Raw genomic sequence first — 15,172 nt, forward strand, 5'->3', positions numbered from 1 at the left:
CATTAGTTAAGCGTTGGACAGCAAGAAAGCAGTGAGGACACCCTCAGACAAAATAGAACAACTATGGGTGTGTGTGACAAGGGCAAGGGAGCAAGCATCAGCATGGAACCCACAGTGGCTGCAGTTGTCTTAAGCAGGCAAGTGGGGGCACTTCAGTGCTGGACAGAGTGTAATGCAGCATTAGTGTATTCGGTTCTGGAGAACACCATTAAAGACCAGGTGGATTTGGCCAGACTGGTGGTATGTCTTGTAAAGTGGTAGCTGGCAAGGGCGCATATATGTTAGTTCCCAAGAGTATAGGGTCACCCCCTATTGCTGTGCTGTTCATCTGAAACATTCAAAAGTATTGTGCTGCCATCCAGAACCACTATGCATATGCCTCTGTATTGTGCAGAAGAAAACTACAAGCGTAATACCTACTGCCCTTTGTACATAAGTTTATTCTCGAGTAAAAAAAAAACCCTCTGTTTTAACAAACTTTTCTGGCTTCCTCATCTTGGGGATAAAGGGGTCTAATGCTGCACAGAGTATGGCAGGGCTGAACCTGTAGGTGTCCACATTAGCAGCAGTACCACCACACACACTCAGGACCCCCATCTTTCTGTAGCATGTTGGGACGTGGAAAGAGAGTCCCTCGCCCATGGCTGCTGCTCCAAGCCATGTTACATAATTATCGTCACACGCAGGATAACAATGTCAGATATATATGACTAACACTGCACATCACCCTGAAAACACCATCCCCACTGTAAAACATGGTGGTGGCAGCATCATAATGTGTGGGTGCTTTTCTTCAGCAGGATAAGTCACTCGCCCACCCCAGGGCTATGGGACACCCGGTGCCGGGCTGGACTAGTCCGGGGGGTCATCAGTGGTGGCGGGGCCCGACTCCGTGGCCCTCGTGGGTGTCAATAAAATATGGCTGCAGTGTTGGGGGTGAATAAAGTTTGTGTTCGTGACGCCACCTGTGGTATGCAGCTATTAAGCCGCCGCTGCTGTATGAGGCCTCCGGGGTGATGGAATGGCAGCAATGATGGTACTGCTCCCCACAGGTGGAGCAATACCCCGGGGCACAGTTGGTGCTTATTAGTGTCTATGCAGAGAAATAAATGAGGCAACACCAGGGGTGCAGTTTCAAGGTCTTTACTCACAGTTCTTGTCAAGGCCTGCAGGAGCCTTTGGACTGCTGGGACCATCGTCAGGGACCTCCGCCGATCCCGGGTAGATCTGGGGGTTGATGCCAGTGCACCCCTCTAATTGTGTCCTTTCTCAGCTGACTTCACTGGCAACCAGCTCTGAAGCAATCTGTGGCCCTGGAATCCCTTCGTTCCCTGCTTGGTGTCACCTGGACCCTCCGAGTCCCAGGGTCTTCACCAGGAAGCGTCACTTTCTTCTTTCTTTAGCTCCTGCCTGACTAGAGCTCTTCTTCTACTCTCTGTTTCTCTCCTTCTCTGTTGCTTTCTTTCTTTGTTGCGGACACTCTGAACTCACAGAGCTCCTTTCTCTTTCACAGCTACATGCTGGCTCCTCACTCTCTCACTCTCTGAGGTAAACTGAAACTCTGACCTTCCTCTCTGCTCTACACTCGGCTGGCTCTTCCCACCCCCGGTTGCTAAGCTACCACCCTATGGGAGCAGGGATGGGTCTTACGACCCCTCCCAGCATGCAGCATGGGAGGGTTACTGCCACTGTACCTTGTCCCAGTGTGTGCCTAGCAATGGGTGTAGTGCAGTTTTACCTGTGAACTGGCATTTACCCCTTTTCTTACCCAGGATGGGACATCACACTTCTGACTGGGGTGCAATGTCTCTGTGGCGACGGAAGCCTCAGGGGCGCCACACTCCCCCACAGCGAATCCCAGCACGTCCTTGGGCTGAAACAACAAAAACAATGGAGAAACTGCAAAATTTTGTTACGCATAAAACATTAAAACTTTAGGACATTACATCCCTTTATGGGAGGCACATAAATAACACATTCACCGGGGACCACATTCCAGTCCAGTGGTCCGGTAACACATAAACAGGGGGGGGTCATCTTCAAAAAGAACAGGGGCCAAGGATTCAGGGATAGGGTGTCATCTTCGCAAAGAACAATGGGCAGACATTCATGGGCTATGTACTGTCAACACTCCATTAACTCCTTGTCGTCCTCCACCAGGGGCTCCGACCCTTGATGGCGCCCACTGGGACTCCGACCCAGCGGCGGTCAACAAGTCAGACAAGGTCCTCCTCCTTCCACCTCTCGTGCTGGGTGGCGTCTCCAGGAGAACTTAGGGACGTTCAACAAAGGCAGGAGGCATAGTTTCTGGAGCGGGCACTTTAAAACTTTCAACTGGCACTTTTAACTTCAGGGGTTAACTCACGGATGCGGTTACCATTGCAGGGGACCGTACTGTGCCAATGTCGTACGGGACACCGGGCTTCTTCTCCAGGCACAATACATCCCCGGGCTCTGAACTTCCAGCGGGAATGGTGGTGGGGGCAGCGTACACGGTACCTCTTGATCCCGGAGTGGTGCTTCACAGGGCTCACTCGTCACGGTGCTGTCGGGTCCTGGCTCCCAGCTGAGGAGGGATGCCGTGGGGGTCTGTGTGGCTTTATCTTCACGCAACACGGCTGCTGCGGCGGCCCTCTGTTCCTGGGCCCACACCACGGCGACCATCCTCCGGACTTCCGCCTTCCAGTCGAGCACCTGTTGCAGCGTCTGTGCTCTCACCCGGACACAGAATCGACCCAGCTCCCGCTCCAACCAGGCAGCGGTTCCCGGGGAGCTTACTCGGGCCGCGATCCTCCACATCAAAAGCCACTCCGCCTCCTCCACTTCGGAGTCCCGCCATGCCGCCGACAGGGATGAATACAGACATCTTCCGTCCGCTCTCCATAGTGGGCACCGCTTCGCGCTCTTTCTTGCAAGATCAAAGGGGGCGGGGCTTACTTTCGCGCTCTTTCTGCAGGCACGCCCCTCTTCTTCCCGCGCTCAGCCAGGCTAATGGCGGCAGTTTTTTTTTTTTTTCAGTAAAACACAGTTCTTTCACAGTCTTTTCAGGTGCACAGTACCCGGTGGGTCCGGGCACGAAATCCTGTTCGTGACGCCAAAGTTGACTCGCCCACCCCAGGGCTATGGGACACCCGGTGCCGGGCTGGACTAGTCCGGGGGTCATCAGTGGTGGCGGGGCCCGACTCCGTGGCCCTGGTGGGTGTCAATAAAATATGGCTGCAGTGTTGGGGGTGAATAAAGTTTGTGTTCGTGACGCCACCTGTGGTATGCAGCTATTAAGCCGCCGCTGCTGTATGAGGCCTCCGGGGTGATGGAATGGCAGCAATGATGGTACTGCTCCCCACAGGTGGAGCAATACCCCGGGGCACAGTTGGTGCTTATTAGTGTCTATGCAGAGAAATAAATGAGGCAACACCAGGGGTGCAGTTTCAAGGTCTTTACTCACAGTTCTTGTCAAGGCCTGCAGGAGCCTTTGGACTGCTGGGACCACCGTCAGGGACCTCCGCCGATCCCGGGTAGATCTGGGGGTTGATGCCAGTGCACCCCTCTAATTGTGTCCTTTCTCAGCTGACTTCACTGGCCACCAGCTCTGAAGCAATCTGTGGCCCTGGAATCCCTTTGTTCCCTGCTTGGTGTCACCTGGACCCTCCGAGTCCCAGGGTCTTCACCAGGAAGCGTCACTTTCTTCTTTCTTTAGCTCCTGCCTGACTAGAGCTCTTCTTCTACTCTCTGTTTCTCTCCTTCTCTGTTGCTTTCTTTCTCTGTTGCGGACACTCTGAACTCACAGAGCTCCTTTCTCTTTCACAGCTACATGCTGGCTCCTCACTCTCTCACTCTCTGAGGTAAACTGAAACTCTGACCTTCCTCTCTGCTCTACACTCGGCTGGCTCTTCCCACCCCCCGGTTGCTAAGCTACCACCCTATGGGAGCAGGGATGGGTCTTATGACCCCTCCCAGCATGCAGCATGGGAGGGTTACTGCCACTGTCCCTTGTCCCAGTGTGTGCCTAGCAATGGGTGTAGTGCAGTTTTACCTGTGAACTGGCATGTACCCCTTTTCTTACCCAGGATGGGACATCACACTTCTGACTGGGGTGCAATGTCTCTGTGGCGACGGAAGCCTCAGGGGCGCCACATAAGGGAAGCTGGTCAAAGTTCATGGGAAGATGAATTGAGCTAAATACTGGGCAATTCTGGAGGTAAAGTCTGAGACTGAGGTGTAGATTCACCTTCCAGCAGGATAAGCAGGACTCTAGACATACTGCCAGAGCTACAATGGATGGTTTAGATCAAAGAATATTCATGTGTGTGAATACCCAGTTACAGTCCAGACTTAAATCCCATTGAGAATCTGTGGCAAGACTTGAAAATTGCTGTTCACAGACATGTCCAATCTCACTGAACTAGGGTCAAAAGTGTCACTCTCCAGATGTATAAGGCTGGTAGAGACATACCCCAAAAGACTTGCTGCAGTAAATGCAGTGAAAGGTGATGCTACAAAGTATTGACTCAGGGGGCTGATTACAGATCAGGTCACAATTTTCAGATTTGTATTTTTAAAATATTTAGAAAACCATGTATTACTTTATTTACACTTCACAAATGCATGCTACTTAGTGTTGGTATATCACATAAAATCTCAATAATATACATTTATGTTTGTGGGTGTAATGTTCAAAAATGTGAAAAAGTTCAAGGGGTATGAATACTTTTTCAAGTTACTGTATGTACATACTGTATATATAACAGTGATCTCCGCACAGGTCTCACAGCATGCCTAGAAAACTCTACAATAAGAAGTCTATGAGTCAGATCCTGACTAATGCAGTGTATGGTCTAATGCGGGCGTCACACGATACGATCTATCATGCGATCGCACAAGCGATCGTACCCGCCCCCGTCGTTTGTGCGTCATGGGCAATTAGTTGCCTGTGGCGCACAAAGTCATTAAACCCCCGTCACACGCACTTAGCTGCTGAGCGACCTCGCTGTGGGCGGCGAACATCCACTTCCTGAAGGGGGAGGGACGTTCGGCGTCACAGCGACGTCACACAGCGGCCGGCCAATAGAAGCGGAGGGGCGGAGATGAGCGGGACGTAAACATCCCGCCCACCTCCTTCCTTCCGCATTGCCGGCGGCCGCAGGTAAGCTGTGTTCATCGTTCCTGGGGTGTCACACGGAGCGATGTGTGCTGCCCTGGGAACGATGAACTACAGGACGTGCGATTTTTAGAAAATGAGCGACGTGTCAACGATGAATGAAAAGGTGAGTATTTCTGCTCGTTCATAGCTGTCACACGCTATGATATCACTAACGAGGCCGGATGTGTGTCACTTACGACGTGACCCCGCCGACATCTCGTTAGATATATCATCTCGTGTGACGCCCGCATAAGTATCGGAGGCTGTTGTACAGCATATCTCTAACTCCAAACAGATGTTAATAGATTCTTATGCAAGATGGCTGCGCATAATCATACAAAAATAGAGTAAAGAATTTCTACATAAGAAAATGAAAACAAATAAAAAAATATGTTATACTTTACAGTTTTAATTATTATAAAATAATATAGGGGTGCATTGCCCTTCAGTGTCTCGGGACTGTTCATAGTAACTTGGTACAGTAAATTTTAAATTCCTAGAAGTTATTATACCCATTTTCAGATTACGAGCTGCAGAGAACATATAATTATATGTGTATTGACCCTTAAGCGCCAGATATACTGTATACGGCTTCTCATAAACTTAATTCAGCCCATTACATAGATTGTCACCACATGTAGGAGTCAGAGGTGGAATTTCCCAATATCACTCAGGAGCTATGCGGTGGCATATCTACATTCTGTACAGATGACACAATGCATGTATCTCTATTAGTGATGAGTGAGCACTAAAATGCTCAAGAGCTCGATACTCAAATCAAGCAGGTTGGACACCCAGATGGGCTGGACTCGAATACCGAGTATAATGGAAGTCACTGGGAAATTTGAAAATTTTTCAAGAAGATCCAAACAGTAGGGCAGAAGAAGCAGCAACATCACTGACATGGAGGGAATCAGCAATCAAATGGAATGGGAACAGTATGGGGAAGACACCTGGATGCAGCGACTCTCAGGTCGCTGCTGGGAACAATGTTGTCAGAGTATCAGCGTATGTGCACACATTGAATATTTAGATGCTGACATTTCGACACTATTTCTGCATTTCTTGGCAGGAATAATGCAGAGGCAAAAAAGGCACATTTTGATACATTATGGCTTGCATTTGTGCATGCATTTTTCATGTACGTTTTTCTAGCGTTTGTGGACACCAATGAATGCTATAGACATAGAAAATAGAGATAGATAGATAGATAGATAGATAGATAGATAGATAGATAGATAGATAGATAGATAGACAGATAGAAAAATAGAAACAGACATATAGACAAATAGACATATACTTGCACAACTTCCTGACTGTTACGGTCGCCGAAGAGCAGTGAGCATCCGAGCATGGACCCACTGGACCATGCACCGGACTCCCCTGAATGCCCAACCAGCAGATAACCCCTATACAGCGACTGTGTAGTGCACCAATGGAAGGCCTAAATGCACGGCAGCCAGGGATCTTTAGAGATAGTCTTTTAATGTCCAATATTGGAGTACAAAGTTTCAGCAGCACGGAGATGGCGGCACAGAGGTGAAGACACAGACATGGTAGCACAGCGATGAAGCCTCAGGCGTAGCGGCACAAGGGTAGTGGCTCTAATGTGGCGGCACAGCAGTGATGGCTCAGGCATAGCAGCACAAGGGTAGTGGCTCTGATGTGGCGGCACAGTGGTGATGGCTCAGGCGTCTCAGCACAGGGGTGGTGGAGAACAGGCTCTAGGACGAGACAGAGGTTAGATACATGAGAGTGGTACAAGGACTAGACACTGTAATGTATAGGGACCTGAGAACCAGCAATGCACTATAGATAGTATTGCTCAGGCGGCTCCTAACAGGGGAGGCACACTTAAATACCTTTAAGGTAACAGGTGACCTCTGGGATCACTTCCAGGTAATGGGATGCCGACTATTTAAGAAAGGGGGTGTGGCCATGCCCACACCCTATGGGAACTCACAGAAGCAGTATGCACGGTCTGAAAGAATGGAGAGGCCGCTGCAGACCCTGGGGCTGGAGAGGAGGATGTGGAGCTGCTGGGCAAATGAAAGGGAGGACGTCCCTGCTGGAGCCTGGGAGCCGGGGTGTGCGTGGATGGCACGCTGGGATTGGGTGCTACAGAACTGCTTGGCAGGTGAGAGAGAGGACATCCCGCTGGAGCCTGGGAGTGCGGGCACACGTGGATGCCACGCTGGGTCTGGGGCCGGCCGCTACACTGAGATATAATAAAATTGCACCCAGTGGACCTTATTAGACAGCTTTTTATGATTAAATAAATAAATAAATGAAATAAACGACATGAGTCACCCTATTTTTGGTAACCAGCAAAAGTAAAGCAGACAGCTGTGGGCTGGTATTATCAGGCTGGGAACGTCCATGGTTATTGGTCCCTCCCAGCCTAAAAAAAGCAGCCCGCAGCCACACCAGTAGTGGTGCATCACATTAGATGCACCATTTCTTGCTCTTTGCCTTGGCTGTTCCCAATTGTTCTGGTAAGGGTGTCAGTTGGGGTAATTTCTTCTTGAGAAACCTATCAAGTGAAACATACAGTACAGACCAAAAGTTTGGACACACCTTCTCATTCAATGAGTTTTCTTTATTTTCATGACTCTGAAAATTGTAGATTCACATTGAAGGCATCAAAACTATAAATTAACACATGTGGAATGAAATACTTAACAAAAAAGTGTGAAACAACTGAAAATATGTCTTATATTCTAGGTTCTTCAAAGTAGCCACCTTTTGCTTTGATTACTGCTTTGCACACTCTTGGCATTCTCTTGATGAGCTTCAAGAGGTAGTCACCGGAAATGGTTTTCCCTTCACAGGTGTGCCCTGTCAGGTTTAATAAGTGGGATTTCTAGCAGCAGACACATCTCTAAAACAACTGTTAAGAGGAGACTTTGTGCAGCAGGCCTTCATGGTAAAATAGCTGCTAGGAAACCACTGCTAAGGACAGGCAACAAGCAGAAGAGACTTGTTTGGGAATAGACATTAGACCAGGCGAAATCTGTGCTTTGGTCTGATGAGTCCAAATTTGAGATCTTTGGATCCAACCACCGTGTCTTTGTGCGACACAGAAAAGGTGAACAGATGGACTCTACATGGCTGGTTCCCACCGTGAAGCATGGAGGAGGTATGATGGTGTGGGGGTGCTTTGCTGGTGACACTGTTGGGGATTTATTCAAAATTGAAGGCATACAGAACCAGCATGGCTACCACAGCATCTTGCAGCGGCGTGCTATTCTATCCGGTTTGCATTTAGTAGAACCATCATTTATTTTTCAACAGGACAATGACCCCAAACACACCTCTAGGCTGTGTAAGGGCTATTTGACTAAGAAGGAGAGTGATGGGGTGCTACGCCAGATGACCTGGCCTCCACAGTCACCAGACCTGAACCCAATCGAGATGGTTTGGGGTGAGCTGGACCGCAGAGTGAAGACAAAAGGGCCAGCAAATGCTAAGCATCTCTGGGAACTCCTTCAAGACTGTTGGAAGACCATTTCCGGTGACTACCTCTTGAATCTCATCAAGAGAATGCCAAGAGTCTGCAAAGTAGTAATCAAAGCAAAAAGGTGGCTACTTTGAAGAACCTAGAATATAAGACATATTTTCAGTTGTGTCACACTTTTTTAAGTATTTCATTCCACATGTGTTAATTCATAGTTTTGATGCCTTCAATGTGAATCTACAATTTTCAGAGTCATGAAAATAAAGAAAACTGTTTGACTGAGGTGTGTCCAAACTTTTGGTCAGTACTGTATGTTGGAAGTTTGTCCTTTTATTGAAATATCTCTCTTCTAGAAATGCTATGGTCTTATATGCACATTTTTTGCTGAGATTTATAGCTATATTATTTATAAAACATATTGTAATTTGGCTCCATCTTCACAATACTTTTGTAAATAATAAGCCTCACAACAGTAGTATACATTTTGTATCCCCTATCTATCGGATAGTATATTTCATCATGCATAGCTCACCACATCCTACATTTATATGGCTTTAAATTTTTTTTTTGCATTTAGTAATAAAGTAAATTATTTTATTAGTAATTCTTGGTGGTTTTTCCATTTTTTTGTTGTTCACACTCACCTTCCAGTGCTCCTGAAGATCCAACGCTCCTGAAGATCCAGCGCAGGCCCGTCCAGCTTTGGACGTGATGACTGTTCAGACGTCAGAGAACCGCTGCAGCCTGTAATTCCCTGTATTTGTCAGATGAGTCGAGGATCGCTTTATCTGATATTTTCTGATGATATGCTGCTCAGACTCCCCTGACTGCTGCAGCAATGCTTTGACACCCCTTCCAGTGACGTTGTAGTCCTCTGGTGCAGCCTGTACTGGATTCGTAGGGGTGCTGAAAGTTCAGTATGCTACCATTTTTTATTTTAAATGCATAGATGCCCAGTTTATTTTATATAAAGAATATCATGCATCCCCTTTAACATATCTCATTATTAAATTCATACTTAATCCAATACAGGTAGGAACAAGAACCTGCTGTTACACACCTCTAGTACTGTTCATTTGAAATAGGGAGTGAATAAAGATTTGTAGAAAAGTTTGTCTACAGTGTAATTGTCACGGGCGGGAAGGACGCCACTGCGCTGCGCTAACGCTCGGGTCCGGCGCTGCTGCGATGGCTGCTCGGTGGCTCAAGCGGTGGGCCGGATCCGGGGACTCGAGCGGCTCTCCTCGCCCGTGAGTGAAAGGGGTGGTTGGTTTGGGGGATTTTAGTCCGTGACGCCACCCACGGGTTTTGGTGAGGTTGGGCACTACCGCTGCTGGTGACGGGGATCCCGGGAGCGATGGTAGGGAGCAGCTGGGATGTTGTTTTCCCCCTCCGTGGGTAGGGGTTGGTGGTCCCGGGGCCCGGTGAGGTGACGGGGAGGCAGGGCTGGCAAGGTGCAGGGTCGCCTGGACTGCGCAGCGCGGTGCCGGATGGCACGGTTGTACTCACTCAGCCACAAATGTATGCAAAGTCTCTGGTAAACCAAACGGCTGGATGGACGGGTCCCGCAGCTGGCTGCTGTGGTTTCTCCCGGACGATTGGTGGTGGCTGCCTTTCCCTGCACCTTTGTGTATGTTCGGTCCCGATGGCTGCCCAACGGTAACCCGCTCCCCAGCGTGTATATGTGCCGGAGGAGCCCTTTTGCCCGCAGGCTCTGGCCCTTGGAACTCTAGCTGTGGCGGTAGCTGTATTTCCTTCTTCTGGTCGGACGGTTGCCTTCTATCGGGTCTTGGATGTTAGGAAACCCCTGGGGTTCCGGTCACTAATGGATTTGACCTCTTAACGGCGACTCCAAGCCTGGTCGGGGTCCGCAGGCCCTGCCGGTGTGTGCTGGCTTCACTTCGCTCCCCGATTCGGTACTGGCGGGCCACCGCCCGACCCCAGTCCTACGGTTGCGTTGAGCTGCCTCTCCTGCAGACGGCCACCACCGTCTGCCAACCTTGCTCTTAGTGCCCGAGCCACACACCCGGACACGGTCAGTTTACTCCTCCACTACTTCTTCACTCCTCTCACTTGCACTTCCCTAACTGATCTGACTTCCTTTTCCCGCCTCCAGGACTGTGAACTCCTCAGTGGGTGGGGCCAACCGCCTGGCTCCACCCCATCTGGTGTGGACATCAGCCCCTGGAGGGAGGCAACAAGGATTTTGTGTCTGGCTGATGTGCCTGTCTCGGGGTGGGGGTGTGTGTTGTAGTACCTGTGATGACTTGGCTAGTCCAGGGCGCCACATTCCCCCTTGGTTAAATGCAGACCGTCCGCGGGCTGCCTGTCCATCACCGGTTTTATTTTTCTTTTCAACTGTAAAAACATAAAAACAACACAGTATGGATTTCAAATCTTCCCTTACGGGAGGCATGTCACTTAAACGTTGCAAAACACACATATATATATATACATTTTTAATAATAACGGACGGATGGCTTCCGCTCTCCCACCCAAGCAACCTAGCCCTGATGCTGCCCCTAAGAAGTGGGCAGCATCCCTTGACCCCAGTCCAGATCCAGGCTGCCCGAGCGGGAACGGGTACGGTGCCTCGCACCCGGCTGTCACTTCAGGGGACCCCACGTCCATGGGGGACCCCTGAACCCCGGAGGATCGCCACCGGTTGCGGTAGTGGCGGGCCTGGGCCATCACTTCCCTCCAGACCCATCCTCCAAATCTGCCTCTCCGGAGGCGGCAACGGAAAACATGCCCCCAACTTATTTACAATCCCACCAGTTCGTGGGTGCCCTGCAAGTTTTCAGGCATGTCCATGAAGAGTTCCTCATGCCAACGATAACAAAGGGTCCCTGCAGGGACAACTTGCCGGCAACGGCCGGGTCAATCACGGTGTCAATCAGGTTATTTACTCTGTTTGATTCATTCATTTACTTAACAGGGTAATGGTACTGGTGGTCCCAACGGGGACAACGGTGCAACGGGGGGACCGCTGCCTTACTTCAAGTCCACACCACAAGACGGAGGAGGGGGCTGGGCCGGTTCCTGGGCCTCCTGGCCTCCTCTCAGCTTGGCATCCAGGGCAAACCAGCCCCTCTCTCCACAGTGCCACATGTATGTCACCAGATCGCCTGGGAGCAAGTTACGGCCCGGGTGGCCCTCTGGTACATGGGCATTGACATCCCGGCGGGCCACAAACACCTCAGCCTCCAGGCCTGGCTCGAAAATAAATCCATACCCCCGGCGGGGGTCAAATCTTCGCACCTGACCCTCGTATATCGGGCCCCATACCCGGAAGGAGGCTCTGCGGAGGTTTTCCTTCTCCTGGATCGTGCGGGCTATCATCTCGGCCTTCCGCTTCCCCCTCTCCGCGATTTCCCGGCCCAGCTGGCTCGGCTCCCTGTCCCAGTAAGGCGCGTCTGCCTGCCCCTGCGCACGGGTCGGGCCCCGCAGGGCTTCCTTCACACTGCCCACTACTGGCGTCCTCTGTGGAAGGTCCCGCGGTGTCATGACCTGGGGTGCTGCCTCACAGCGACGACCCAGTGCAGCCTCAGCCGAGGCGTGGGGTATGGGTACAGGGGTCCTCACCTGCTGAGCCTCCTCCTGGACGGGACGGATCACCGGAGCCGGGACGGTACTGGGTGCAGTCACTTCCGATGCCACCGGTGTGTCTTCGCAGACTGACGCTGCCCTCGGGAGCTTCCAAGGAAGCGGTGCGGGTCGTCTGCGGACCTCTTCTGCAGGCTGGTCTGCTCAGGCGGACAGGCAGGGTTACACTACCGGTTGTAGGGGTAGCGGGCATAGTGGCGGGGCGGCAGCAGCCAACACGGGTAGCGGGGGAGGCAGCAGGGTGAGTGGGCGCAGACCGGGCCCCTCAGCCACAGTGACCGATCCTGTAGGGACACAGGGGTGTGGGTCGCTTACCCGCTCCTCCAAGTCTTCCTCTGCCTCGCGTCTCCATATGGCTTCCACCACATCCGCCATGTCGGCCTCCCACTCCTCCAGGAGGAGCTGCACTTTCACCTGCAGACGGGTGCTCAGACGGACGATCCGGATTTCTACCCACGCTGCGGTGCCGGGCGCGAGCTCGGGGACTGTGGGGCTACCGGACAGACGGTGCATGCTGGCAGTGGTATCTTCCAGGAACCAAATGGCAGCAGAGTCCTGGCGTCCCTGCTTTTATGGCCTCGGTTTACATGCGGCCGGACGCCATCCATCCCCCCTTGGTCTTTTCTCGGCACCTCCTCTTCAGGGGTGGGGCTTCGGCTTTCGCGCCTCCACTGCTCGAGAAGATGCTCGAGCGGGAAAATCTTCGCTCCCAAGATGGCGGATTCTGAAATTTTTCGGCCGGACACCGCCGGCGGGGCACAAGGCGCACTTCTACCAGCCTGCAGAACGGTAAGATCCTGTTCGTGACGCCAAGCTGTCGCGGGCGGGAAGGACGCCACTGCTCTACGCTTGTTAACGCTCGGGTCCGGCGCTGCTGCGATGGCTGCTCGGTGGCTCGAGCGGTGGGCCGGATCCGGGGACTCGAGCGGCTCTCCTCGCCCGTGAGTGAAAGGGGTGGTTGGTTTGGGGGATTTTAGTCTGTGACGCCACCCACGGGTTTTGGTGAGGTTGGGCACCACCGCTGCTGGTGACGGGGATCCCGGGAGCGATGGTAGGGAGCAGCTGGGATGTTGTTTTCCCCCTCCGTGGGTAGGGGTTGGTGGTCCCGGGGCCCGGTGAGGTGACGGGGAGGCAAGGCTGGCAAGGTGCAGGGTCGCCTGGACTGCGCAGCGCGGTGCCGGATGGCACGGTTGTACTCACTCAGCCACAAATGTACGCAAAGTCTCTGGTAAACCAAACGGCTGGATGGACGGGTCCCGCAGCTGGCTGCTGTGGTTTCTCCCGGACGGTTGGTGGTGGCTGCCTTTCCCTGCACCTTTGTGTATGTTCGGTCCCGATGGCTTCCCAATGGTAACCCGCTCCCCAGCGTGTACATGTGCTGGAGGAGCCCTTTTGCCCGCAGGCTCTGGCCCTTGGAACTCTAGCTGTGGAGGTAGCTGTATTTCCTTCTTCTGGTCGGACGGTTGCTTTCTATCGGGTCTTGGATGTTAAGAAACCCCTGGGGTTCCGGTCACTAACTGATTTGACCTCTTAACGGCGACTCCAAGCCTGGTCGGGGTCCGCAGGCCCTGGTGTGTGCTGGCTTCACTTCGCTCCCCGGTTCGGTACCGGCGGGCCACCGCCCGACACCGGTCCTACGGTTCCACGTTGATCTGCCTCTCCTGCAGACGGCCACCACCGTCTGCCAACCTTGCTCTTAGTGCCCGAGCCACACACCCGGACACGGTCAGTTTACTCCTCCACTACTTCTTCACTCCTCTCACTTGCACTTCCCTAACTGATCTGACTTCCTTTTCCCGCCTCCAGGACTGTGAACTCCTCAGTGGGTGGGGCCAACCGCCTGGCTCCACCCCACCTGGTGTGGACATCAGCCCCTGGAGGGAGGCAACAAGGATTTTGTGTCTGGCTGATGTGCCTGTCTCGGGGTGGGGGTGTGTGTTGTAGTACCTGTAACGACCTGGCTAGTCCAGGGCACCACATAATGTGCATGAGATGTGTGAATTTCTACAAATAAAGGATATCTGTCAGCAAGTTTTTGATATGGAATCTTTCTTTCTCTTTCTTTTTTCTATATTTTTTTTCTTTTTCTCTTCGTTTCCTTCGTTTCCTTCTTTCCCTCTCCACACCCTGACTTCTACTGTTTTATTTCGCTATATAACTGTTACGTTCAATTAAGTGTTTGTTTTTAACTTTACTGTACTTTATAAATGTTTAAGGCTAAGTTCACATTTCCGTTGTTTTGCATCAGTCATATGCGTTGCTTGACGCATGTGACTGATGCGTTGTACAACAGATGACAACGGTGACAAAGAAAAGAATTTCTTTGTCGGACTCCGTTGTGTGCGGGGGGCGGAGTTCGGGGGCGGAGTTCGGAGGGCAGAGCTGAGGACGTCAGTGCCGCGGTCTGCATGGCTGGGGACAGGTGAGTGAGTGTGAGTGTGAGTGTGTGTGTACATGCGGAGTTCGGGAGGGGGCGGAGCCGAGTGGTGAAGTGTCGGCCTCCTTGCACACTGTATCCAGGGTAAATATCGGGTAACTAAAAGCAAAGCAATTTTTGCTTGGTTACCCGATATTTATCTTGGATACCAGCTTAGCGCGGGCTCCCTGCACCCGTAACCACTGTAAATATCGGGTAACTAACCAAAGCGCATTGCTTGGTTACCCGATGTTTATCCTGGTTATGGGGGCGGGGAGCCAGAGAGCGCATGCGCAGCGAAATCCTACGGATCGCGCTGCTCAAAAAACGTTACAGGCTGCGTTGCTCCTGCCCGGCGGTCAGTTAAAAAACGACTGACCGCGACGCAGCGGATGCAACGCAGCATCATCAGTCACAATCCGTCACTAATAGAAGCCTATGGGGAAAAACAGGATTCCTGCAAAATATTTTGCAGGATACCGTAATTCCTCAAGGCTACGGATTGTGACTGATGCAAAACAACGGAAATGTGAACTTAGCCTAATTTCAATTT

Source organism: Anomaloglossus baeobatrachus, chromosome 7, assembly GCF_048569485.1.
Source record: "Anomaloglossus baeobatrachus isolate aAnoBae1 chromosome 7, aAnoBae1.hap1, whole genome shotgun sequence".
NCBI lineage: Eukaryota > Metazoa > Chordata > Amphibia > Anura > Aromobatidae > Anomaloglossus > Anomaloglossus baeobatrachus.